This window comes from Lepus europaeus, chromosome 17, assembly GCF_033115175.1.
Source record: "Lepus europaeus isolate LE1 chromosome 17, mLepTim1.pri, whole genome shotgun sequence".
NCBI classification, from domain to species: Eukaryota; Metazoa; Chordata; class Mammalia; order Lagomorpha; family Leporidae; genus Lepus; species Lepus europaeus.
Window position 1 is genome coordinate 29,447,063 of NC_084843.1, and position 27,900 is coordinate 29,474,962.

A 27,900-nucleotide genomic window follows, 5' to 3' on the forward strand; every position below is an offset into this window, starting at 1 on the left:
ATTGTCAGCAGGCTGAGATTAGCCTCCGTTGGAGTTTCTGGAACTCGCTATCCTGGGTGCTTCTGAGGCCCGACGTCACGGCCGTGCTGGGGCAAAGCTGTTTGTGAAGATGACGCCACTGAGCCATTTCTAGTACCGCTACATGGCGGGAGAACCTCGGGCACATCAGGCTGGAGGAAATGAGCCTGCACGGTATATCCCGCTTCTAGGAGGCGCACGGAGAAGTCAACCCCTAGAGAAGACAGAATGGGGGTTGCCATTGCCTGGGGAGCGAGTTCGGCACTGAGGTGTGCGGAGCTTCAGCCTGGGAAGATGAAAACTGTTGGGGATGAGGGGATGCTGGGGTGGCGGCCCAGCCCTGGGAATGCGCTTAAGGCCACCCAGCTGCGCACTGAAAAAACGCTTCAAAGAGTAATGCTCTGGCATCCAAGAAAAGGCAAAGGAAAGGAGAAAGTGTGTGTCCCCAGGAGGCTTTGGAACCGAAGGTCCCTCTGCGTTCTGCACTGCCCAGGGACTGGCTCGCCCTCCTCGGCATCGCCCGGGGCCCAGCCCGGAGACCGGAGACCCTCGCCAGCGGCTGACGCGACGCGGCCCGGCAGGTGCCCGTGCGGTCTCCAGTGCGCAAAGGACAGCCTGCGGGGTTCATGAAGGATTTAGCGGGTCTCTCAGCTCCGCCCAGGGCTCGCACTCCGTCACTCATGCTCTCGAGAGACTTTCCTCAGAAACCAACGGGACAGACAGAGCGACCAGCGGCGCGCGCTGCGTGCCTCGACGGGGCGCGGTGGGGCGCGGTGGGACTCCGCGGCTAGGAGTTCTCTTTTCTGGGTCGGAGGGCGGTGCGGCTGGTGAGGGGACAGCCAGTGGGGGACGCGAACTCGCCCCTAGCCGGAGCTGCGCGCAGTCAGAGGCGCCTGGTGCACCACGGCGGCGCAGGCTGCACAAGCGGAGCCCGCGTGGCGCAGCGGGCGGGGCCTAGTGCCTCAGTTTCCCCGGGAGAGGCGCTCCGGGCACCGCCCCCTCTGACGTCGCAAGGCGGGCGGGACACGTCCGGCCGCCAGGGGGCGCGAGCGCGGGCCGGGCGCCGGGGAGTGGGCGCGCGGGCAGCGCGGCGCGGCGCCCCGGGGGCCGTGCGGGCCGAGCCGAACGAGGCGGAAGCCTGGGCGGGAGGCGGGGCGGCGCGCTGAGTCACACGGGATCGACCCGCCCGCCGCTTGCAGGGGCAGAGGTGACAGCGGGCCCGGGACGGGCGGCCGCCACTGCCCGCCGCGCCGAGGGACCGCCGGGCCGCGGAGAGCAGGTCAGGGGCTGGGCCGGGCGGGCAGCCGGGGTCGCGGTCCCAGGCCGGCCCGAGGGCACCCGCCCCGAGGGGACGCGCTGCGCGGCCGGGCCTCAGCCCTTCCTCGCGGCGGCGCTGCGCCGGGCCGGCCCGGAGCCCTCGAAGGGCGGCGGGCGCTGCGGGTCCTCGTCGTTCGGTGCTGGGGCTCGGCCCGGGCGCTCGGCGGGGGTCCCGGGGAGCTGGGGAGGCACTGAGAGGGCTGCGGGCGTGGGCCGTTGAAATGGTGTCAGACGCCGGGCGGTGCCACTCCGGCAATGGGGCGGAATTCGAAAGCTTGAAAAAGAATTCAGCCCTAGCCGGGCCCCTCGGTGTCACACATGCTGGAGCCACGCATCCAGTCGGTAAGGGAGTGCGTGATCCTGTCTGGGAGGCAGGGAGGCAAGGTTTCCCAGGAGCGACCCGGCTGGACACGCAGCCGTGGCCGTGGTGGGGCCGTGTAGTTCCTCGGGCACCTGTGTTTCTGCTGCGCCCGCCGCCTGATGCCCCCCAGGCATGGGTGTCCCGAGGATGCTGGCGCTGTCAGTTGAACACAGCAGCGTTGGAGTCACCAAGCTGGCCAGGCTCTGGTGCAGATTAGGAGCCGGGAAGCATGCTGGGCGGTAGAGGTCAATTTTAAACTCAGAGGCAAAACCCTAACAACCTGAAATGCAGCCTCTCCTTGGCCTTTGCCGGCTGCTTCATTTAAAGGCCAGGAATGAAAGTAGATGTTTTCGGCGCTCACATTCTTCTGAAATACTGGTGTCCTCCCTTTAGGTCTATTTCGCAGTAATGTGGACATCTTGTGTCCACACTCTTTCTTGTCATAATTAGTGCTGTTGTGGATTGCGGCAGGCTAGTGGCGAGACTAATTTTTAGGGTTCCAGCATGGTTTAACTCTGCTTGTTTGCGTAGCTGAGTTACAGGGAGTGAGCAGGGTTGGTTAGTCCCTGCTAATGTGTTGCAAGACTGAAGTCCTGGGGAGCAAATAAGGGTGATTCGTCAGAGTGGGTGTTGTATTTGTTGCTTTCACGGCATGAACTGATTCGAGGTGATGAGCAAGTTAGTTTATTCCTCTGCATGCATTTTCTCCAATATATGGAGTTAAAGGATCTTTAAGGGCTGTGTCTGAAGTTCTGAATTTATATGTTAACATGAAACACATGTCACTTATTGCAACAACAAAAAAAGTTTTAAGAAAAAAAGGTTAGGGGTCGGTGCTGAGGCATAGCTAGTTAAGCTACCACCTGGGACGCAGGCATTCCATGTGGGCGCCAGCTGGAGACTCAGCTGCTCCACTTCCAATCCAGCTCCCTGCTAATGGCCTGGGAAAGCAGAGGAAGATGGTTCAAGTGCTTGGACCCCTGCTTCCACGTGGGAGACCCGGATGAAGCTCTTGTCTTCAGTGTGGCCCAGCCCTGGCCATTGAGGCCATCTGGGGAGTAAACCAGTGGATGGAAGACCTCTCTGTCTCTCCTCTCTCTATAACTTTGCCTTTCAAATAAATAAATACATCTTTAAAAAGGAAAAAAGGTTAAAAACATTATGCATGTTTTTTTTTATCCATGGCGAGTCTTCAGATTCGTTATTAGTCTCAGCTCACCCAGTCTTTCTGTCAGTGTTGGGCTAAAATAAGTGAGAAATGATTTTTCAAATTACAGGTACCTCAGTATTAAGGTCAGGTCGGCTCGGAGACTGGAAGGGAATGCTTTGTGTGTGGTGGGGACTAGCTGGAGTCTAGCCTGGAATGGAGCCGGTGCAGCGCCACGGTAGCTTGTGCAATAAGCCGAGAACGTTCTGACTCAGAAAACGTGATAAGGTGACTTTTATGCAACATTCAGGTTGTGTGTATTGTGGCCTGGGACGGATTCATCTTTGTAGACTCCGTCCAGATGTGTGCAAGGCACTTGTCTCGCAGCCCAGAGCAGAGTTTTCACTCCTCTTGCTTCTGCCCATTGCTTTTCTCTGGCTCCTTTCTTCTCTGTGCGCCCTCTTAGCTGTAGGGACCCTCTTCACATTCCTCGTTGCCATTCAGAGCCGCCCGCAGGACTGATGGAACTCGCACTGCTTTTTCTTTCTTTTCTTTTCTTTTTTTAAAGATTAATTCATTTATTTGAAAGGGAGAATTACACACACACACACACACAAACACAGATAGAAGAGACAGAGGGAGATCTTCCATCTTCGGGTTCACTCCCTAAATGGCCACAACAGCCAGGGCTGGGCCAGGTTGAAGCCAAGAGCCAGGAGTTTCATCAGGGTCTCCCCCAGGGGTGGCAGGGGCCCAAGCATTAGGCCATTCTCCGCTGCTTTCCCACACACATTAGCAGGGAGCTGAATTGGAAGTAGAGCAATGAGGACTTGAACCGGTACCCTTATGGGATGCCAGCACTATAGCTAGCAGCTTAACCCATTATGCCACAACACCAGCCAGCCTCCCCCCCAACCTTTTTTTTTTTTTTTTTTTAAGATTTATTTTATTTGAAAGAGATACAGGGGGGCCGGCACTGTGGCGTAGTGGGTAAAACCACCACCTGCAGTGCTGGCATCCCATTATGGGCACCGGTTCGAGTCCTGGCTGCTCTACTTCCAATCCAGCTCTCTGCTTTGGCCTGGGAAAGCAGTAGAAGATGGCCCAAGTCCGTGGGCCCCTGCACCTGCGTGGGAGATCCAGAAGAAGCTCCTGGCTTTGGATTGGCCCAGCTCTGGCCGTTGTGGCCAATTGTGGAGTGAACCAATGGATAGAAGACCTCTCTCTCTGCGCCTCTCCTTTCTCTGTGTAACTCTGACTTTCAAATAAATAAATAAATCTTAAAAAAAAAAAAAAGGGAAAGACATGGAGAGAGAGAGAGTTGTCTTCCATCCACTGGTTCATCCCCCAGATGGCAACAATGGCCAGGGCTGGGTCAAGCCAAAGCCAGGATGCTGGAACTCCATCCAGGTCTCCCACATGGTTGGCTGCGGTCCAAGTACTTGGGCCATTCTCTGCTGCCTCCAGGTGTATTAGCAGGGAGCTGGATCCGAAGCAGAGCAGCCGGAACGTGAACTGATGCTCATGTGGGATGCCAGCGTCACAAGCTGTTGCCTAACCTGCTCTGCCACAACGTTGGCCCTGTTTTTTCTTTTAGAGGATGGGAGAAATCGTCGTCATTCTTTGTTTGTTTAAAGATTTTATTTTATTTATTTGAGAGAGTTACGGATGGAGAGAGGGAGAGACAGAGAAAGATCTTCCATCTGCTGGTTCACTCCCCAAATGGCCACAACAGCTGGAGCTGAGCCGATCTGAAGCCAAGACTGAGGAGCCTCTTCCAGGTCTCCCACTTGCCTGCAGGGCTCCAAACGCTTGGACCGTCTTCCACTGCTCTCCCAGGCCATAAGCAGAGAGCTGGATAGAAGAGGAGCAGCTGAGACTCACACTGGCACCCATATGGGATGCCGATGTTGCAGGCGAAGGCATAGCCTGCTATGCCACAGTATCAGCCCCAAAATCCTCATCATTCTCAAGTCACTAAAAGCTCTTAAAAACTCCGGGTAGGTGTTCACTAAGGGCAGGTTATGGTGAGCCTTCCAGAGGCTCTGGTCCTGGGAAAGGGGTCAGTGGTCCAGGGTTAGATTTATATTTTCTCCGTGCTTAAAGACCACAGGTGAGGGGCTGGCACTGTGGCATAGCTGGTAAAGCCGCCGCCTGCAGTGCCGGCATCCTATATGGGTGCCGATTTGAGTCCTAGCTGCACCACATCCGATCCAGCTCTCTGCTATGGCCTGGGAAAGCAGAGGAAGATGGCCCAAGGCCTTGGGCCCCTGCACCCACGTGGGAGACCCAGAAGAAGCTCCTGGCTCCTGGCTTCGGATTGGCCCAGCTCCGGCTGTTGCAGCCATCTGGGGAGTGAACCAGCAGATGGAATACTTTTTCTGTTTCTCTCTCTCTTTCTCTCTTTCTCTGTCTGCCTCTGCCTATGCCTCTCTGTAACTCTACATTTCAAATAAAAATAAATAAATCTTTAAAAAAAAAAAAGACTAACTGCCCCTGTGGTGAACTTGCTATTCTGTGCCACCATCTGGCTGGGGTACCTAGTCTTAAAAAAAAAAAAAAAAAAACTACAGGTGAGGAAGCCTCCAGAGCCAGGAACTCGTTCATCTGTGCCTCAGAAGGAAACCCTTTCTGCACACTACATATCAAGGCTTCAAATGCATTGTAATTCCCTACCCTCTGAGTCATTTTTATCTGTGTTAGCCTAATGGAAGTGAAAAGTGATTTTCCAAACTACAGATACTCCAATGTTAAATTTATTTGGGGGGGGGGGGGATGTTTTTAAATGATGGAAACAATTGAAATAGAATGCATTTGGAGGCTGGCATTTCTATTGCCAGGTAAAAGACTTGGCATATTCTCTAGATTTTTTTATTCTATTGTTTGAAGTCAGCTAGTATGTACCTACTGCATGGCACTAATGAGATTATCTGCTGTGAAGTTCTCAGGTGTGCTTGCTCTTCTGCCAGGGCTCAGGTGGGGATCATCCAGGCTGCAGGCCATATAAGGCCCTGCCAAGGCAGCCACGGGTGGGACTTGAAATTCACTAGATCTATAGCAGGTGGATTTTTAAGTGGGTAATTTTGTTTGGCCTGTGAATGACGTTATAAGAATCCAAATGGTCTGGCAGAAAAAAGGTTCCCCACCCCTGTGCTGAAACATCCTTAAAATTTATTCAGCATACTTCTCAAACCTGTCACAACATCAGCTCATTTCATATGAAATACTTTTGTATTGTACCCAGCTTAGGAAATCATCTGAACAAACAGACAAGAATGGATAGCCTAGTTCTGTTGGTTAGGATTTAATTATGCAATTCTTGTGCCTGGAAAGGAAGCGTGGTCTAAAGCAGCAGTCATAAAATCAGATCACAGAACGGCTCTTTAATGAGAAAGCCACTAAACAAACCGAGGTGTTAACTTTTGGTGTTTTGTCCTCGAAGCTATAAAGGGCAGCCATGGGTGGGAAGATAGACACAGAGTGTATTAGAGCTGTGCATCTGGTAAGGACAGAGATGCAGTCTGAGAAATACGTGTTGAGGTAACTTCATCCTTGAATGGACGTGACAGAGGTGACGTAATGTTATAGGACCACCACTGTATCGTGCACGGTCTGTCATTAACCAACGCAACTGTATTGTCTTAGGATTTGTAAGTCTTTTTTTAAATTATTTATTAGAAAGGTAAGGCAGAGAGACAGAGATAGATAGATCTCTCTCCTATCTACTGGATCATTTCCCAAATGCCTGCGTCTACCAGGACTTGGCCAGGCTGAAGCTGGGAGCCAGGAACTCAGTCTGGGTCTCCCATATGAGAGGCAGCAGCCCGGCTACTCGAGCATCACCTGCTGCCTTCCAGGGTGTGCATTAGCAGGAAGCTGGAATCATGAGCAGAGCCAGGACTCAAACCCAAGCACCCTGTGTGAAATGTGGCTTCCCAAGTGTGCCAGATGCCAAGTCCAGTCTTTCCTTTTTTTTTTTTTTTAATTTTCTTAAAGAATTATTTTATTTACTTGAAAGAGTTACAGAGAGAGAGATAGAGCCAGGGGGAGAGAGAGAGAGAGAGAGGTCTTCCATTCCACTGGTTCACTCCCTGGATGGCCACAACGGTCAGAGCTGAGCTGATCCAAAAGCCAGGAACTTCTTTTGGGACTCCCATGCAGGTGGAGGGACACAAGGGCTTGGGTCATCTGCTGCTGCTTCCCCAGGCCACAGCAAAGAGCTGGATTGGAAGAGGAGCAGCCAGGACTCGAACCAGTGCTCATATGGAATGCTGGTGCTGCAGGCTGGGGGTTTTAACCCACTGCGCCACAGTGCTGGCCCCCCAGTCTTTCCTTCTGACTGCAGTGTGCACCCTCCAAGAACTGAACCGTCACAGTGGAGTAAGTAGGGCATTGCTTTAGGAGTCTGAAGTCTGAACACATGGATTTTGGTTCTGATTTGCTCATTCATACAACGAATCCTCATTGAGCACTTTTATGTGTCGGGCATGGTTATAGGGATACAGCACCTATAACCGCTGTGAGAAAATACAGCTATACAGCTGAGAGCAAAGCAGACAAAGGCCTCATGGGACTAACATCCTAGTGGGGTGAAGGTGGATACGTGAATGGATAGAACATCAGATGCTCACAAAGCCTCATGAGTAGGGAAGTGAGAGAGAGAGACTGTGTGTGTGTGTGTGTGTGTGGTAGTGGGGGCTGGGTGGGCAGGGTTAACTCCTTGTACACAGTGGTCAGAGAAGGCCACCAAGATCACATTTGACTTGCAGGAATTGAGGGAGTGAGCAGGAGGCAGAGGAAGGAGAAAGTTCCAAGGCCTGCAGTAGGAACACGTTTCACCAGTCTGAGAGATGGCGAGGCCATGGTGGCCGTGCGTGAGAGGCTGTGGGAAGGGGAGAGAGCATCAGTGTGGGCCATTGTACAGGTTCTGCCCATGACTCCGAGTGAGGGGGCAGTCATTAGAGTCCTGAAGAGACCAGGCGGGGGCAAGGGTGGAATCAGGGAGGCCTGCCTTTTCAGACGGGTGGGGTGACCCTCACCCATGATTCTCTGGGCCCTGATTTCCTCATCTGTAGAATAACTGGGACCCCTGTAGCTTAAGAATTTCAGGCTTCCAGGCCTCTGGAATATTTCTCCGTGGAGGCCAGAGGGTTGCGTAGGAAGAGATCCCAAAAGTAAACAGCTTCAGATGGCCTGCAAACTTGACGGCAGTCCCCGGAGCAGAATCGGCCACGTCGGTCGCGAGACTCGGGTCTGCGCAGGCAGGCGGGCCATGAGTCTGTGAGGATGGCGGCCTGGGGCGTGGATCCCTCTGCTCATCCCTGGCCCGAGGTGCCGAGGCCTCCGTCTTCCCTTCCTGCTTGAAGAGGGGTGAAAAGCTGTTACTCATCAGCAGAGCTGGCAGCCGGAGGAGCTTTTGTTGTTAGGAAAGTTGGGATCTGTAGGGAAGGAAACAATTATCATTTTGTGTTTATCGTAGGTCATTTGAATTCTTGTATAACACGCAAGGAATCTGGAAGATTCTTTTATTTCTAATTCTCCCATTCAGTTCCCCTTTACCTCATGCTCATCCTAGTGCTGGTAATGTGTTTCTCTTTGTCTGAGTAGGATCTATGTGTGTGTTTTAATTTGTGATGCTTTCATTCATTTTGCTTGTTTTTTCTCTGAGCGCTGTTTTTCAGATCTGCCCATGAAGCTACGGGTCTAATTCTTTGCTTCCGAGTGCTGCGTTAGACCTGTGCTGTGTGCGTGCACCGTGGTTCTGCTTGTCTGCTCTCAGCGTGGTGGGCGGGTCCTCAGGTGCCCCCCCCATCCCCCCCAGCATCACACGTGTTTCAGTGAACACCTTCATCATGCCCACTTATGAGGCTGAGTGGGGAGTAGTCTGTGGGGTAGGTACTCTGAAGGAGCTGCTGCAGTGCCTGAATTGGGTTAAGGAGTGCGAGGATCCCCTCCACAGGGGCTGCATACCCCGTTCTACCACAGGGCTCCTGTGTCCTCATGTCCTACTGACACTCGGCTTTTTCCAGCTCTCCGCTTTTTCTGATTTCGTAAGCGCAAAGTGGTATTTTGTTTTAACTTGTACTTTTGTGCTTACTAATGAATCTGAGCATCTCCCATGCTCACAGCTTCTGTATAAGTTACTTCTTCATCTTTGCCATCTTCAGTCAGAGTTGATAGCCGTTTTGTTGTTGCCGTTGACTTGTGGAGGTAATTTTCTGATTTTGATAGACCCTCCTCATCACATTTAGACTTTGCAGATGTCCTATCATTTGTTCATCTGTTAATTTTGTCTTTGCCAGCTTTTGATCAAGAAAAATTCTTAACTGTGATGTAATCAAAAGATTGAGTTCTTTGACTTACGGTGTATACCCTTGGGAGTTTTGTTTCAGAAGTTCTTCCTGATCCCTGGGTCACATCTATGGCTTTAATCCCTTGAGAGCCAAAAGGGAGCTGGATTGAAAGTGGAGCAACCGGGACTTGAACCAGCTCTCCTGTATGGGTTGCTAGTGTCCCAAGAGGCAGCTTAACTGCTGCGCCAGGACCCTGGCCCCAGTGAGTCAGTTTTTCTAATAGAATCTCGAAAAGATCCATACTTTCCTCCATAGACTTACGGTACCCTATTTCCGGTGTCTACAAACACGCTGATCTGTCTCTAAGCCACTGTTTTCTTCCATTAGTCTGTCAGTTCTTGCTCCAATTCTATTCCTGAGATTTTATTACAGTGACCTTATGGTATGTTGTAATAACTGGCACAGCAAGTTATTCATTTTAAATTGTACTTAGCTCTTCTTTGACCAAATTTTATTTTTTCATATAAAATTTGGAGTAAGTTTATTAAGTTACTCAAAATTTATATTGTTGAAGGGTTTTTATTGGGATTGTATTTATAATTATTTGGGGAGGCTTGACATCTTTGGGATGCTAATGTTTCATCTAAGAGCATGCAATGTGTCTTTTTTTTTTTTAATTTTTTTTTTTTTTTTTTTTTGACAGGCAGAGTGGACAGTGAGAGAGAGACAGAGAGAAAGGTCTTCCTTTTGCCGTTGGTTCACCCTCCAATGGCCGCCGCGGTAGCGCGCTGCGGCCGGCGCACCGCGCTGATCCGTTGACAGGAGCCAGGTACTTCTCCTGGTCTCCCATGGGGTGCAGGGCCCAAGCACTTGGGCCATCCTCCACTGCACTCCCTGGCCACAGCAGAGAGCTGGCCTGGAAGAGGGGCAACCGGGACAGGATCGGTGCCCCGACCGGGACTAGAACCCGGTGTGCCGGCGCCGCAAGGCGGAGGATTAGCCTAGTGAGCCGCGGCGCCGGCAGCAATGTGTCTTTCCATTTATCCAGCTTATTTTTTTAGCATTTTGTAAAATTTGGAAATAATTTGGAGCTAACAGAAGAGTTCTAAGATTAGTACAAAGAGCTCTTGTATATCCTTTACCCCAAATCTCCAAATGTTAGCATTTTGCCATATTTGCTTTATTACTTCCTCTCCACATTTCTATGCATGCTTTTGCTCTGACTCCATTGAGTTAGTCGTACACATCACGCCCTTTTAAAACCTCTGAATACTTAAGCAGTTCATTTTTTAAGTCCTTTATTAGAATTTTAAAGTTTTTCTTCATAAAGAGGGTATTCTTGGTTGAATTCATCTGTAAATACTTCATAGTTTATTTGTGGTTGTGAATCATATTACTTTTTCCTTTCAGAATTTATCTGAAAGATGCACACACATGCAAGAAGAGAGGTATACAGAGAGAGACAGCTCCCATACATACACTGGTTTACTCTCCAAATGCCTGCAACAGCTGGGCCTGAGGCCAGGAGCCAGGGCCACAATCCAGATCTCCCAGGTGGGTGGCAGGAACCCAATTCCTTGAGCCACTGCTGCTGCTTTGAAGAGTCTGCGTTAGGATGCTTGGGTCAGCAGCCAGAACAGGTTTCCAACTCAGATGCTCCCCTATAGGATGAGGGTATCTTAACTTTTAGGCTGAATGCCTGCTGCAACACATTTCTTTTTACTGTTGTTTTCTAGTTGGTTATTGGTAGTTCAGGAAAAATGATACTGATTATTATAAGCTAATCTGATATCCACAGCTTTGTCCCATTAGTTCCAAATAGTCTTTAGGTTGTTGTGTTTTTCCAGGTAGTTAATCATATCCTTTGAAAATGGAGACACTTTTGTGGCTTCTTTCCCATCCTTTACCTCTAATTTCTTCTTTTGTCTTTTTCTCACCACATTGACCAAGTTTTGAAGGACTGTGTCAGAACAGTTGACATGCTAGTGGGCGTCTTTGGCTTGTCAACCTTCAAGGGTGAGTCTAGGCTGGCGCCGCGGCTCAATAGGCTAATCCTCTACCTGCGGCTCCAGCACACCGGGTTCTAGTCCCAGTCTGGGTACTGGATTCTGTCCTGGTTTCCCCTTTTCCAGTCCAGCTCTCTGCTGTGGCCCGGGAAGGCAGTGGAGGATGGCCCAAGTGCTTGGGCCCTGCACTTGCATGGGAGACCAGGAGAAGCTCCTGGCTCCTGGTTTCAGATCAGCGTGGTGCGCCGGCTGCAGCAGCCATTGGAGGGTGAACCAACGGTAAAGGAAGACCTTTCTCCCTGTCTCTCTCTCACTGTCCACTCTGCCTGTCAAAAAAAAAAGAAAAAAGAGTGAGTCTAAATATTTCCCATTTCCTATCATGTTTGTTTTAGGTTTTGCACAGAAACATTTATCAAAATAAGGTGTCTTCCTCCATTTCTAGATTCCTGAGTTTCCATCAGATGTGAAGCCTCCTTAGCCTTTTCAAGATTTGTCCTCTGAGATAAAGTGGGATCCGGCAGGCTCCAAAATCCTAACCCTAGCCTGAGCTTGCTTGCTTCCTTGCTTTCTTCCTTTCTCTCTTTCTTTCTTTCTCTCTTTTAAAATATTTATTTATTTATTTATTATTTGAAAGGCAGAGTTACAGAGAAGCAGAGAGAGAAAGAGAGGTCTTCCATCTGCTGGTTCACTCCCCAAATGGCCACAGTGGCCAGAGCTGGGCCAATCCAAAGTCAGGAGCCAGGAGCTTCTTCCAGGTCTCCCACATGGGTGCAAGAGTCCAAGGACTTGGGTCGTCTTCTACTTTCCTAGGCCACACAGAGAGCTGTGTTGGAAGTGGAGCTGCTGGGACTTGAACTGGCACCCATGTGGGATGCCAGCACTGCAGGTGATGGGCTGCTTTACCCAGTAAGCCACAGTGGCGGACCAGAGGTTGTTTTTTTTTTTTTTTTTTTTTTTTTTGGTTTTTGTTTTAAAGTAAGGAAGAGTCTTCAGTATTTCTGAACTCTACATATATAAATTTTTAGCGAACATGCTAAGACCCCAATATAAGCTGAATTCATGATTAGGTCAGCTTTTTCCTCCTGCTGTTAAGAGTCAGAATTTAAATAGCTGGGGTGAAGAATGAGAGAAGGGGCTATATTCAGCATCCGTCAGCATGATTGTAAGTATAAGATATGTGAAATTACAGTGTCCTTGCTCTGTGGCTCAGTCTGTACTCCAGGTGTAAATCTTTCTTAAGTACATCTCAAGAAATAGTGAGATAATCCGCAGGTAAGGCATGGGTTACTCTTCAGCAGCTGCGACTGCTGGGGTGGGAGACAAATGATTTTTGTAGCCATCTCTTCCTTTTTTAAAAAAACTAGCTGTTTTCCTAATTAAATCACTATGTTGTAGAAAGTTTGCAAAATATAAAAAAGCAAATCTATAATCCCACCTTTTAGCTCCAGCCTCTGTTAAGTATTGGTTATTTCCGTTTTTTCTAGTCTTTTCTGGGGGAAACAAACTTACTTTGATCTTTCAGAAAATAAATAGAATGAAGAATATAGTAATTTATTTTCTTTTGATTCTGAAATAAAACCCAACACTACCGTTTCATTTCCCTGATCGCCTTTTGCCAGTGTAGGGGGTGGTGAGGGCCTGGGGTAATAAATCACAGGAAATGACAAAATTCCCAAGTTCACATCCTGTGCCAGTGCTCGGTTCAGCACACAGTTGCCATCCCTCCTCCTCCCATCCCTTTACCTACCCTGCTCTGTGTTTTCTTTTTGCTGTGTCACTTTCTTGTTTTGTTGCTTTTTTTTTTTTTTAAGATTTATTTATTTATTTGAAAGGCAGAGTTAGAGAGAAGGAGAGAGGAGAGACAGAAACATCTTCCATCTGCTAGTTCACTTCACAAATAGCCATAATGGCTGGGTCTGGGCCAGGTGCCAGGAGCTTCTTCCAGGTCTTCCACATGGGTGCAGGGGCTCAAGGACTCTGCTACCTTCTCAGGTGCATTAGCAGCGAGAGGATCGGAAGTGAGTAGCTGGATCTTAAACTGGTGCCCATATGGGATTGCAGACAGCAGCTTAACCCACTGCACCATGGCACCGGCCCCCAACGTGTATCACTTTCTAGAATGCTGTTGTCTGTAAGTCAGTCCTGCCAGGGGGGCTGGTGCTGTGGTGCAGTGAGTTAAGCTACCACTTGCAGCATCTGCATCCCATATGGGCACCTGTTTTGAGTCCCAGCTGCACCACTTCCGATCTAGCTCCCTGCTAGTGTGCCTGGGGAAACAGCGAAAGATGGCTCAAGTCCTTGGGCCCCTGCAACCATGTGGGAGATCCGCAAGAAGCTCTTGGCTCCTGGCTTCAGTCTGGCCCAGCCCTGGCCGCTGTGGCCATTTGGAGAGTAAACCAGCAGATGGAAAAATCTCTGTGTCTCTCTGCCTCTGCCTCTTTGCCTCTGCCTCTCTCTATCTGTAATGCTACCTTTCAAATAAATAAATCTTTTTTAAAAATTTCTGCAATGGGAGGAGTCTTTGTTTTGTCTACTGGTGACACCCCAGGCACCTCTAACATGCCTAGGGCATAGCAAGCCCTCAACAAGTGGATCCACAGAATGAAACAGCTGACCAGGAGGCAGCACTGTGGTCCTCACCTTGGAGAGAGCGAGGAAAGCAAGTTCTCATAGCTTCCTTTCCCTGCACGAATTCAGCACACCCCAGACAGGGAGCTAATCCCTCTGTGTCTGTCCCAGCCGCTCCCAGGGTGCTGACGCTTCCTGAGAGTGGAGCCTGAGTGTCTGTGCTGCTGACAGACCCGTAGTGGGAGTATGGAGCGGGAGAGAATGATCGTGCTGACCTGCAGGCTGTGGGCTCTGGCCCAGTGCACCCTCACCATTGTTTTCACGAGGTGATTCTCTTGGGATAAATGAGCCTGTGCCATCAGCAGAAAAAGTTGCAATGGATGTGCCGAGGTGTGCTTAACTCCCCAGCCTCACGCCCTGTGTCCTCCCCTTTCTAGATTGTTCTTTTCTGTCATCCCCAGCAATGCAGAAACTCTTTTGGCTTTTCTGTCATCGCTGAACAATAAGTATTGTGAATGTGGTTCAGAGCTGTGGTGGTGAACTTGAGGCCACAGACACCTGGTCACTTTCTCCTGGAGTAAAGCCCGGAGCCGCGTGAAGAGCGCTGTGTAAGATGTGGAAAAAACTGCCAGAGATGCACATGGTGCCGTGCTGGAGGTCACGGCCTCGGGCCTGGCCTGCTCTGTAGAGGCCTTGCTGGCCTCGTCTGCCTGAAGTGCTCCTTTCCTTTGTTCCTCCACTGTTGTTGCCCCCACCTCACCCCGCAGGACCCGAACTCTGCCAAATCTGCTCATATGCGCCGATTTACTTAACTTCTGTGTCCTCATTTTTTCTTTCTTTCTTTTGTTTTAATCAATGTATTTGAAAGGCAGAGATAGAGACACACACAGATCTCTCATCCACTGGCATGCTCCCCAAATGCCTGTTACAGCTGGGTCTGGACCAAGGCTGAAGCCAGGTGCCTGGAACTCAGTCCGGGTCTCCCACATTGGTGGCAAGGCCCCAGATAGTTGAGCCGTACCACTATCTCCCAGGGTCTGCATTAGCAGGAACCTGGAGTCAGGAGCAGAAGGTGGGTATTGAACCCAGGTACTCCTGTATGGAACATGGGCATATTAACTGCTGGGCCAAATGCCTACCCCTCCTACTTTTTATTCTAGTCAAATGAGTTTCTTTTTCTTTCTTACAACAACAATAATAGTATATTAATTATAAATATTTCTTTTCATTTTACTGGATTTGATTAAGTCTGAATTCAAGTGAAAGAAAAGGACTGCATAATAGGAACAATAAACTAGTAATAGCAACTAATATATTAGCCAAGTACCAAATTAAATTATTTTTCTGAGCAAGGTGCTATAATGATCCTCATTTCCCACATGGAGAAATTGATGTAAAGCTTGGGTAACTGCCCTGGGACTATCCTCTAAGTGATAGAACTAGACTTCAAACTCTTGTCTGTCTCTCTTCAAAGCCCCTGTTCTTAACAGCTGTGGGCCTAAGGTTGGGTGCCTGAAGACACTGAGTGACTCATACTGTAGTCCAGCAGGTATTGTCCTTGGTTCAACTATGCTAGGCTAATTCACCAACACTGGTAGTTGCCGGGATGGGAGGTTTTGCCTGGAGCTGGACCTGCTCTGGGGGCACCTTCCTGGATTCTGCACTGACAGCTGCACATAGAAACTAGGGGGAGGCCGGCGCCGCGGCTCAATAGGCTAATCCTCTGCCTGCGGCACCAGCACACCAGGTTCTAGTCCTGGTCGGGACGCTGGATTCTGTCCTGGTTGATCCTCTTCCAGTCCAGCTCTCTGCTGTGGCCCGGGAGTGCAGTGGAGGATGGCCCAAGTCCTTGGGCCCTGCACCCGTATGGGAAACCAGGAGGAAGCACCTGGCTCCTGGCTTCAGATCAGCGCAGTATGCCGGCCACAGTGCGCTAGCCACAGCAGCCATTGCGGGGTGAACCAACGGAAAAGGAAAACCTTTCTCTCTGTCTGTCTCTCTCACTGTCCACTCTGCCTGTCAAAAAAAAAAAAAAAAAAAAAGAAGAAAGAAAAGAAACTAGGAGGACATCTCAGAAAGGGAAAAGCTTAGGGCTGGCATTGTTGCTCAGTGGGATACGCTGCTGCCTACAATGCTGTCATTCCATAGTAGAGTGCTCGTTCAAGTCCTTGCTACTATGCATCCAATCCAGCTCCCTGCTAATGAACCTGGGAAAGAAGAGGAAGATAGTCCAAGTGCTTGGGCCCCTGCCTGCCACCCCTGTCGGACACCTGAATAAAGAAATAAATTAACATCCACGTATCCAACACTCAGTTTAAAACTTAGAAAACTGGTTGGTTGGGGCCAGCGCCATAGCATAGCGGGGAAAACCACTGCCTAAAGTACTGGTATACCATATGGGTGGTGGTTCGATTCCCCGCTGCTCCACTTCCAATCCAGCTCTCTGATAATGTGCCTGGGAAAACAGCAAAAGTCCTTGGGCCTTTGAACTCACATGGGAGACCCAGAAGAAGCTCCAGTCTTCAGATCGGCACAGCTCTGGCTGTTGTGGCCATTTGGGGAGTGAACCAGTGGATGGAAGATCTTTCTCTGTCTCTCTGCCTCTCTCTAACCCTGCCTTCCAAATAAATAAAATAAATAAATAAATAAATGCATCTTTTAAAAAACTGGTTGGTTTATGTAGTCTACCTCTCTGTACCATTTTGTAGACCTTCCAGTCCCATTGGATTTTTGTTGTTTTTCTTAAAGATACATTTATGTATTTTGAAAGAGTTACAGAGAGACAGAGGGAGAGACAGAGATCTTCCATCCACTGGTTCATTCCCCAGATGGCCACAATGGCCAAGGGTGGTCCAGGCTGAAGCCAGGAACCAGGTGGATGCAGGAGCCCAAGCACTTGGGCCATCCTCTGTTGCTTTTCCAAGGCACATTAGCAGGGAACTAGATCAGAGGTAGAGCAGCTGGGTCATGAACCAACACCCATATGGAGTGCCTGAATCACAAGAGGCAGCTTTACCCACTATACTGCAATGCCAGCCCCCCTACTGCATTTTTTAAAGAAAATAGGATTCCCTTCTATTTACAGATGAGAACAATATCATTATAAATATCAATACCTAAAAAAAATCTGTTATTCTTTAATATCAAGAATCTAGTCAATGTTCAAACTTTCACATTTGTCTCATTTTAAACATATTTATTATTTTATAAAGATTTATTTTATTTATTTGAAAGAGTTACAGAGAGAGGTAGAGACAGAAAGAGAGGTTTTCCATCTTCTGGTTCACTCCCCAACTGGCCACAAAGGCCGAAGCTGAGCTGACCCAAAGCCAGGAACTTCTTATGGTCTCCGACGTGGGTACAAGAGCCCAAGGACGTGGGCCATCCTCTGCTGCTTTCCCAGGAGCACTAGCAAGAAGCTGGATCTGAAATGGAGCAGCAGGAACTTGAACCGGTGCCCATATAGGTTGCTGGCACCATAGGCCAGGACTTTAACCCTACAGCACTGGCCCCTCGCTCTCTCTCTCTCTCTCTTTTTTTTTTTTTAAGATTTATTTATTTGAAAGAGTTACACAGAGAGGAGAGGGAGAGAGGTCTTCCATCCGATGGTTCACTCCCCAGTTGGCCGCAACGGCTGGAGCTGCGCCAATCTGAAGCCCGGAGCCAGGAGCTTCTTCAGGTCTCCCACATGGGTGCAGGGGCCCAAGGACTTGGGCCATCTTCCACTGCTTTCCCAGGCCATAGCAGAGAGCTGGATTGGAAGTGGAGCAACTGGGTCTCGAACCAGTGCCTATATGGAATGCCAGCTCTTCAGGCCAGGGCGGTAACCTGCTGCGCCACAGCTCTGGCCCCTCATTTTTTTTTTTTTTTAATCAATTTGCCTGAATCAAAATCTAAGGAAAGCATACCTTGCATTTAGTTAACGTGGTTTTTTAAATATTTTATTTATTTGAAAGGTAGCATTAAAGAGAGAGAGGGAGAGTCACAGAGAGAGAGGGACAGACATCTTCCATCTGCTAGTTCTCTCCTCGAATGGCTGCAATGGCCAGGGCTGGACCAGGCGAAAGGCAACCAGGAACTCCATCCCTGTCTCTCATTTGGGTGGCAGTGACCCCAGTACTTGGACCATCTTCTGCTGCCTTCCCAGATGCATTAATGGGGAGCTGGATCAGAAGTGGAACAGCCAGGTCTCAAAACCAGAGCTCCAAAAGCGGATGTTGGTGTGCAGGCAGCAGCACAACCTGCCACAATACTGGCCCCTCTTAGTGTGTTTTCTTAAGTAGCTTTACGTTTATAAGTTCCCCTCTTAAGGTTGAGATATTTTATTTGCAGTGTGTTTGCTGAAGAAAGCGATCCGATCACGATCACATGTTCTGTGGAGTTTCATACATTCTAGTTTGCTAAAGGGCTTTTGAGATATCCTTCCCATTGTCTATGTAGTGCCTTATCTCCCTCTTTGATCTGTTGTTCCCTCTGGGAGGGGCCAGGTGTTTCAGGCTTCCACTCTTAGAATAGATGGAAAAGACCATTTCCAAGGGGTCTTCCCAAACATGGTGGGGTCAGGAAAGGCCTTATCTACAAAGCCATCTCTTTAAAAAGCCTGCTGCCTCAATGGGGAGTTTGATGACTTCAGTGAGTATGGGGCAGGAGCCCAGAAGGGAGGGGTGAGAACTGAGCTGGGACTAAGTACCCGGGCTGTTGTCTTTAGGCCATGCCTGTTGCTTTAAGGATTGCTGGGGCTCCGTGCCAGAACTGCCTTGGGATATTATTGTCTTACTTGTAGAGCTGCTTATCAGGGAATCCCTAGGGGGTCAAGGAAGAGGAGAGTGGCTTTACCTTAAAACCAGGCTCTGTGAGTGCCTGTTGCAGTCCTGTGCCCATGAGACTGGAATACAATACCACCATCCTTTTTTCCATTCAGTAATTATAATTTCTGAACCATTCTAGACATGAAATCTAGCTTTGCTTTATTTTTCTCTTCTTTCTGCTTCCTTGACCTGTTAGTGAACTGACAGTTCTGTAGGGTACTGGACAATAATAAAGTAAAAAGAATGAAAGTTTTGAAAGTATGAAGCTATGTTTGGGTTTATTTATTGAATGATTTGAAGGTTGCTAGACTAAAGAATCTCAATGTCAGTTTTTTTCACCTAGTTTTAAAGCCAAATGGTTAATGAACCAAAGCTAAAATCTAATGAAGAAGAAGAAGACATGCAATAAATTTACTATAAATTATACTTTATTATAAAGGCTAGTTGGTTATTTTAAGTAAGAAGTTTTCTTTGATTAATAGCATAACAAATTGATGAAAATTGTGTTGTATTAGTTATCATGCATTTACTGTTACCCTGAGAATCTAATGTGTTATTGAATTCCTTAAAAAATTTGTTAACAGTAAATTAATGAAAATCCTTAGGTTGGATTTTACCAGTATGTTCAAACTTTATTCTCATATACCATAGATGGGATTCAGATTTGGTCAATAATCTCTTCTTGTGACTCCAATCTTAAAAATTAAAACATTACTATTATCATTATTTCTAAAAAGATTTATTTATTTAGAAGGAAAAGTTACAAAGTGAGTTGAAGATACAGAAATCTTCTGTCACTGGTTCACTCCCTAAATGGTCACAACAGTCAGGATTGGGCCAGGCTGAAGCCAGGACCCTGGAACTCCACCTGGGTCTTCCACATGGGTACTTGTGCCATCTTCTGCTTTCCCAGATGCATTAGCAAGGATCTGGATCAAAAGTGGGGCAGCCAAGACTCTAACGAGTGCTCACATGGGGATGCCAACATCACAGGTAGTGGCTTAACCCATTGTGCCACAATATTGGTGCCAAAACATTAATTATTATTCACAGTAAAACATTAATCAGAGGAGATTTGCTAGTTTGCCAATTGTTCTTCCTTGCAATAATCAGTGAACAATAAAAATAAGCACTTCTTGTTCACACCTACCACAGGTGGCAGTAGTACCTATGTGTACAAAGATAATGTATTTGAAAAGCAGTCTGTAGATGTAACCATACTGTATTGTAGAAGTGTGTGTTGCAGTGCGGTATTGTACTTTATACTTAGTGGGAACAATTGCCCTGGTGTGTAAAAGTTCTGCTTTTGGATTTGATGCTTTTCCTGTGGGCAGAGGAAAGAACAGGTACAAAGGTACATGTGGCATTGCAGAGATTTGTCAGTGTTGTGGTCAGACTAGAGCTTGGTAGGGAGGGGCAGTGGGTGATGGTATGGTAGGACGTGTCAGGACAGGAGGGTGAACTTATGACCTGCAAAGGAGTTTGAGATGCTTCCTACAAGCAGTGTGTCAGGGGAATCCGTAGGGAACTTCAAGGAGTAGGGAACTATGAGATTTTGCCATTTTATTTTATTTTATTTTATTTTATTTATTTACTTACTTTTTGACAGGCAGAGTGGACAGTGAGAGAGAGAGAGAGAGAGAGAGAGAAAGGTCTTCCTTTGCCATTGGTACACCCTCCAATGGCCACTGCGGCTGGTGCGCTGCGGCCGGCGCACTGCACTGATCCGAAGGCAGGAGCCAGGTGCTTCTCCTGGTCTCCCATGGGGTGCAGGGCCCAAACATTTGGGCCATCCTCCACTGCACTCCCAGGCCACAGCAGAGATCTGGTCTGGAAGAGGGGCAACCGGGAGAGAATCCGGCGCCCCAACTGGGACTAGAACCCGGTGTGCCGGCACTGCAGCAGGCGGAGGATTAGCCTAGTGAGCCACGGCACTGGCCCGCCTTTATTTTAAAAAAGATTTATTTATTTATTTATTTATTTCAAAGGCAGACTGAGGGAGGGAGGGAGGGAGAGCTTGTATTCATTCCCAAATGCCTGCAATGTCTGGGACTGGACAAGGCTGAAGCTGGGAGCCAAAAACTCCATCTGGGTCTCCTGGTACCTGAGCCATCATCCTCTTCCTTTCCAGGCACATTAGCAGGAAGCTGGATTGGATGCCAAAGAGCTGGACTCCAGTTAACACTTTGATATGGGAGGTGGGCATCCTGAGTGATAGCTTAATTCAGTGTGCTACAAAGATTTTGGTTTTAAATAGATAATCCTGGCTGCAGTGTTGACTATAGGACAGAAGAAGATGAGGCTAGTAGATCACCATTTAGGAGTAGTCCCACAGAACAGGTGGAGAGAGTCATAGATGGGTGCACTTAAAGGATTTAGCCAAAGTGGCGATGTTTTTCCTAGAAGTATGGGCTATGTTTTAGAAGAGTGAATAAATTCACTTCATATCCCTCTTCTATCCCTGGAAGGCATCTGGCAAAGCTTTCCTTGGATCCATACACTGCCAAATTGTTGTGGGTTGTTATGAACACACAGCTCTTTAGAGGAGAGGGGCATGTTAATTGCTTTGTCCTTGTGACCTGCAGCCACAGTCACAGTCACCCTCCCCCCTCCCCCAGAGGACAGTGGCAGTTTTGAGAAGTTGGCCCCGAATTGGCCTGAATGATAATAGCCTTCCTCCTCCTCTCCTCCTCTTCCTCCTGAGTACTTGCCATTTGCCATTAAATGTTTTACCCACATTGTATCAGATTTAATCCTTTTAACACCCTATGAGGTAAATTACTATTATTTTCAGTTTACAGATGAAACTAAGGCTGAGAGAGGCTTAGGTAATTTGCCCAAGGTCACATAGCTTTTCAACCTGCAGAGCAGAAATTGAAACTACTATTCTGACTTCAGAGTCTGAACTCTTAACTACTATGTATGTAGTTGTTATTTGATACAAGTTTTGTAGCAAGTATGATTTCTCTTTTTACATTTGTTCTTTTATAGTGTCAGTTCATGTAATCAAGCACTTTGCTACCTACCCACCACCCCATTCTGTAGCAGGTGTAAAAGAAAAGTCTAGAATATCCACTAAAACATGAAGTGTGAGGAGAACTTCATAGGCAGAAGTGGGGGTTGTGGGCAGCATGGGGAAGCTCACTGAAAGCATAGTATTCACATATGCCTTCACTATTTTGCTGAAATACAGATGTTTCTAAGGTGGGAGAAACATTTATTTATAAAAAATGAGATATAATTCACATACCATAAAATTCACCCATTTAAAAGGTATGAGTAGTTTTCAGTGCAACCATCACCACTGATTCTAAGATGTCTTCATTTCCTGCACTAGAAACTCCATACCCACTGGTAGTCAACCCCCTCTGCACTCCTGAGACCGTCATTCTTAAACCCATTAAATACCAAACACATAATGCTATGGAAAGGCTTCCTCAATATTTATCTGCATCTCTCTCTCTCTCTCTCCCTCACTCTCCCCCTCTCCCTCTCTCTCTCCCCTTTTTTAAAAAAGATTTGTTTATTTATTTGAAAGCCAGACCTACAGAGAGACAGAGGCAGAGCAGGGAGAGAGGTCCACCCACTGGTTCCCTCCCTAAAAGGCCACAATGGCTGGAGCTGGGCCAATCTGAAGCCAGGAGCTTCTTCCAGGTCTCCCATATGGGTGCAGGGGCCCAAGCACTTGGGCCATCTTCTTCTTCTTTTTTTTTTTAATAGAAGGCTTTTATTTAATAATATAAATTTCATAAATACAACTTTTGGACTGTAGCGGTTCTTCCTCCCATACCCGCCCTCCCACCCCCAAACCATCCCACCCCTACTCCTTCTCCCATCCCATTCTTCATTAAGATTCATTTTTAATTATCTTTATATACAGAAGATCAATTCTATACTAAGTAAAGATTCCAACAGTTTGCACCCACACAGACACAGAAAGTATAAAGTACCACTTGGAGACTAGTTTAACCTTTAATTCTCATAGATTAACACATTAAGGATAGAGGTCCTACATGGGGAGCAAGTGCACAGTGACTCCTGTTGTTGATTTAACAATTGACACTCTTATTTATGACGTCAGTGATCACCCAAGGCTCTTGTCATAAGCTGCCAAGGCTTTGGAAGCCTCTTGAGTCCACAAACTTCGACATTATTTAGACAAAGCCACAATCCAAGTGGAAGTTCTCTTCTCACTTCAGAGAAAGGTACCTCCTTCTTTGATGGCCCCTCTTTCCACTGGGATCTCACTCGCAGAGATCTTTCCTGTAGGTCATTTTTTGCCACAGTGTCTTGGCTTTCCATGCCTGAAATGCTCTAATGGGCTTTTTAGCCAGATTTGAATGCCTTAAGGGCTGATTCTGAGGCCAGAGTGCTGTTTAGGGCATTTGTCATTCTATGAGTCTGCTGTGTGTCCTGCTTCCCATGTTGGATCATTCTCTCCTTTTTAATTATATCAATTATTATTAGCAGACACTTGGTCTTATTTATGTAATCCCTTTGACACTTAATCCTATCTTAATGATCAGTTATAAACTTAAACTGACCACATTAACTAGTAAGATGGCATTGGTACCTGCCAGCTTAATGGGATTTGGAGTCCCATGGCAAGTTTTTAGCTTTACTCTTAGGGGTAAGTCCAAGGGAATGTGTACAGAACTGTACATCTCCTCTCTCTCTTATTCCCACTCATATTTATTTATTTTTTTGACAGGCAGAATTAGACAGAGAGACAGGAAAAAAGGTCTTCCTTCCGTTGGTTCACCCCACAAATGGCCGCTATGGCCAGCGCACTGCACCGATCTGAAGCCAGGAGCCAGTTGCTTCCTCCTGGTCTCCCATGTGGGTGCAGGGGCCAAGCACTTGGGCCATCCTCCACTGCCTTCCCTGGCCACAGCAGAGAGCTGGACTGGAAGAGGAGCAACCGGGACAGAATCCGGTGTCCCAATTGGGACTAGAACCTGGTGTGCTGGTGCCGCAGATGGTGGATTAGCCTAGTGAGCCGTGGCGCCAGCCTTTCCCACTCTTATTTTTAACCGGGATCAATTTTCAATTGGATTTAAATACCTAGGAATAGTTCTGTGTTAAGTAAAGAGTTCAACCAATGGTATTAAGTAGAAAAATAAAATACTAAAAAGAATAAAATAGTAAGCTGTTCCTCAACAGTCAGGACAAGGACTGATCAAGTCATTGTTTCTCACAGTGTCAGTTTCACTTCTACAGGTTTCCTTATAGGTGCTCAGTTGTCACAGATCAGGGAGAACATGTGATATTTATCCCTTTGGGACTGGCTTATTTCACTCAGCATGGTGTTTTCCAGATTTTGAGCCATCTTCTGCTGCTTTCCCAAGCCATAGCAGAGAGCTGGATCGGAAATGGAGCAGCCGGGTCTCAAACCAGTGCCCATATGGGATGCCAGTAGTATAGGCGGCAGCTTTACCTGCTATGCCACAGCACCAGCCCCATTTCCTTTCTTTCTAAAAACTGTTTACTTGAGAGGCAAACAATTCCCATTCACTCATTTATTCCTCAAATGCCCACAATGACTGGAACTGGACGAGGCTGAAGGTGGGAGGCAGGAATTACATCTAGGTTTTCTCCATGGGTGGCAGGAACCTGATCATTTCAGCCATCACCACTGCCTCCCAGGGTTGTCAGTAGCAGCAAGCTGGACTCAGGAGAAGGAACCAGGCATAGAGCCCAGGTACTCACATGTGGGACACAGTCTGTCTAAACTGCAGGGCCACATGCCTGCCCCTCTCCTCTCTTTAAAGCAGATAACAACTGCGTAGTACTTCCAACTATGAGGTACTTCACATACATTAATTCAAATTTCACTACAACCCCATGAGTAGATTCTATTATTAAACCCATTTTTATTTTTTTAACGATTTATTTATTTATTTGAAAGGCATAGTTACAGAGAGGCAGAAGAGAGAGAGAGAGGTCTTCCATTTGCCGGTTCACTCCTCAGATGTCTGCAACAGCTGGAACTGGGCCTATCCGAAGCCAGGAGCTTCTTCCGGTCTTCCACAGGGGTGGGCAGGAGCCCAAGGACTTGGACTACCTTTCACCGTTTTCCCAGGCACATTGACAGGGAGCTGGATGGTGAGGAAATTATGGCCCAGGCCCAGTCTTGTAACTAATAAGGGATGGAGGTAGGATGGAAATCCAGGGAGTAGACGGCTTTGAAGTATGTAACATGTTTTAAGGTGATCATATTTTCATTTGAAAAGGATATGAAGATCTAGAAAACACTATGCTAAATCCAAGAATCCAATCCCAAAGACCACAGAGTGAATGATTCCATTCATCTAGAATGTCCAGAGTTGGTACAACTATTGAGAGAGTAGGTGAGTGTTTGCCTAGGGCTGGAGGGGAGAGGGGCTGTGGAGCAGTGGGCATGAGGTACTGAAATGTTCTACAATTGTTTGTTTTAATGGTTACAACTCTGAATATGCTGAAAACCCAGGTACACTTGTGGATAAATTGTATACTATGTGAATTATGTCTCTCAGTAAACATGTTTTTTAAAAAATGATTTTTTAAAATAATGATTTTCCTTGGAATATCTTTGTCTTCATATGAAAAACTGTGTGCGTGTGCACACACTTTTGTTTTATTTGGCATGTACAATTACTTTCAACTAATCCCAGTTCTAGCCATCCTTCCTGAGTGCGCAGCTCGGTCGGGAAGAGCTGCATAGTCTCTGAGGCTGTGAATGTGTGTTGGGAAGTATCAGGTGAAGTGGTTCAGTGGGGGAGGTCATTTGACCTGCAAACGTTTCTGGAGGACCTCCCGTGTATCAGGCAGTGCTCTGGGAGCTTGTCGGACATCAGTGAATAAAACAGAGAAGATGACTCCTTGCCTGGAGAGCTGGAGATGGGGACCTGGGCCTCACGGAGGAGGGATCGTTTGTGTTAACTCTGAAAGATAATAGTTTACACAGATGAGGAGAGGGACATGTGTGTTTCATAGACAAGTCACTGCACAGCAGTTTGCCTGGTGGAGAGTGGGCCAGGCTGACCCCACAGGCTTCCCTCCGGGATGGAGTCTTCTTCCTGGTCTTCGTTCTGGGGTTCAGACTGGAGGGTTGGGGCCCTTCCAGGTCATGCTCTTCTCATGGCAGGCCGCCAGCACACAGGAGGACAGCCCACACGATAAAATATGGTGGGAAGTCTTGGCTTGTGTCTTCTCTGCTGATACTCCATTGTCCAAGCAAGTCATGCAGCCGAGTCCACACAGAATGTGACAGGGAAATATAGTCTGTCCATGGCGAGAGGCACTGCACCATTACACACATAGAATGCCAGTATATAATTTTATTATGAGAGAGTAAAGATATTGAATAGCAGTTCAGTACTAAAGTATGTATTATAAGCACAAGAAATGGCTGAGCAAGTTGTGAATACAGAAGTGAGCAGACATGGTGTAGGAATGGCTCAGAATTGCCAGGGCACATCATGATCCTGTTAGAGCAGTGGGGGCAACTTGTGAGTGGGGGCAAACTTGTGGTGTACCTCCGCTTCACTGGCCTTTGATTTGTTGTAGTTCAGTATTGCTAGTATGAATTTTAATTCACAACAGTATGGTGTCAAGGCATTAAATATTTCTTTATCTAAATCATATTTCACGTGTTCTAAGCTCTCCTCCACTCGGCTGTTGGAAAACTTAATTTTAGGCATCACTGGAGCCTTTCTTCCTTGGGTCTGCGTGATGCCAGAAAACTGGAGGAGGAGCTGTGTCTGAGGGCATGGTGGCTGCCTCCTAATTTTATGGTGGAAAAACCTGCCATTCACGTAGACAAACTTAGGTTTCACAGAGTTAAACGAAGACATGTTGCGATCTACAAACCGGAGGAGTATATTATGAAGCATTTGCAAATCAAAAATGCTATGAAATACTCTGCCTGTGATGGTAACTGGTATTGGACCTACACAGACAGTCTCCTACTGGTTCCTGATGGTTCAACTTAGGATTTTTCAGCTTTGCAATGGTGTGAAAGCTATTTGCATTCAGAAGAAACTATACCTTGAATTTTGACACCCCCCCCCCCAACACTAGTGGTATGCAGTATGCTACCCTCCTGCAACTGGGGCAGCAGCAAGAAGCCACAGCTTCATGTCAGCCACACAGTCTTGAGGACTAACAACCGATTCTCTGCAGTGTACTGTTGTGCTGAGTTATGATGGTAGGTGAGGTATAATAAATATATATCAACTTATGATGGGTTTATCGAAATACAACCATTGTAAGTTGAGGAGCATTGGTACTTTCATTGTAAAGAACTACAAGACTGTAAAAAATATATTAGATGATGGCTTTTGTTTAATTTTTTTAATAATGGCTTTTTTGAAAGAAATAGTTTGATCTATTTGCAAGGCAGAGACAGAGGGAAAGACAGAGGGCTTCAGTTTGCTGGGCCAAGAATGGGGTGGGCCGATGATGGGAGCTGGAAACTCAATCTGAGCCTCCCGTTCTGGTGACAGGAACCCAATTTCTTGAGCCATTGCCTGCTGTCTCCCACGATCTGCATGACCAGCAAGCAGGAGTGAGGGACTCTGATACAGAACGCAGGTGTCCTAACTGGTGTCTTAACTAGGCTGAACACCTGCCCTAGGGGGGTGTTTTTAGGCATTGAACAGCAATCTTACAAGAAGAAAGAAAGAGAGGGGGAAAGAGAGAGAGAGAGAAAAAGAAAGAAAGAGAGAGAGAGAGAAAGAGAGAAAGAAAGAATTAGAGCAGAGTCATGAACTTTGCCCCCTACTCCTCAAAGCAGGAATCACCGTGATCAGAGAGGTTTGCTGCCTACAAGGTCCAGCATGAGGCTGTGGCGTCCCTAGGGCATGGTGAATTTGTTGGCTTGTGATTACATGCATTTTCTTTTGTTGGACATCAGTATTCCAGGGGGCCAGCATGTGGCACAGTGGGTTAAGCGGAGTGCCAGTGTTAGTTTGAGTCCTGACTGCCTACTTTTGATCCATTTCCCTGCTAATGCATCTGGGAAAAGCAGCGTGAGTTGGCTCAAGTACTTGGGCCTCTGCCACCCAGGTGGAAGATCAGAATGGAGTTCCAGGCTCCTGGCTTTAGCCTTGCTACACTCTGACTGTTGGAGCCATTTAGAGGGTAAATCAGCTATGGAAGATTCTCTCTCTTTTTTTATTTGAAAGGCAGAGTTAGAGAGAGGGATGGGGGTAGGGATCTTCTTCATCTACTGGTTCACTTCCCAAATTGCTACAACAGCTGGGGCTGGGCCACCCTGAAGCCAGGAGCCTGAAACTCCATCTAGGTCTCCCACGTGGGTGGCAGGGTGCCAAGCACTTAGGCTCTCTTCTACTGTTTTCCCAGGCACATTATCAGGGAACTGGATTAGAAGTGGAGCAGC

At 47.6% G+C, this 27,900-nt stretch overlaps 1 protein-coding gene across 2 annotated transcripts in view; it reads left to right on the forward strand.

Moving 5' to 3' along the window:
* The first annotated feature begins 1,236 nt into the window (after nt 1-1,236).
* The window catches only part of DNMBP (dynamin binding protein), a 113,747-nt gene continuing 87,083 nt past the window's right edge, over nt 1,237-27,900 (forward strand). Inside the window, exon 1 of one of the 2 annotated variants that reach the window (XM_062215185.1) lies at nt 1,237-1,297. The gene's annotated coding sequence lies outside the window, so the exon portion shown is untranslated. Of the gene's footprint in view, nt 1,298-24,784; nt 24,869-27,900 lie in introns of those variants that run through there. The other variant, XM_062215186.1, reaches the window with a different exon arrangement.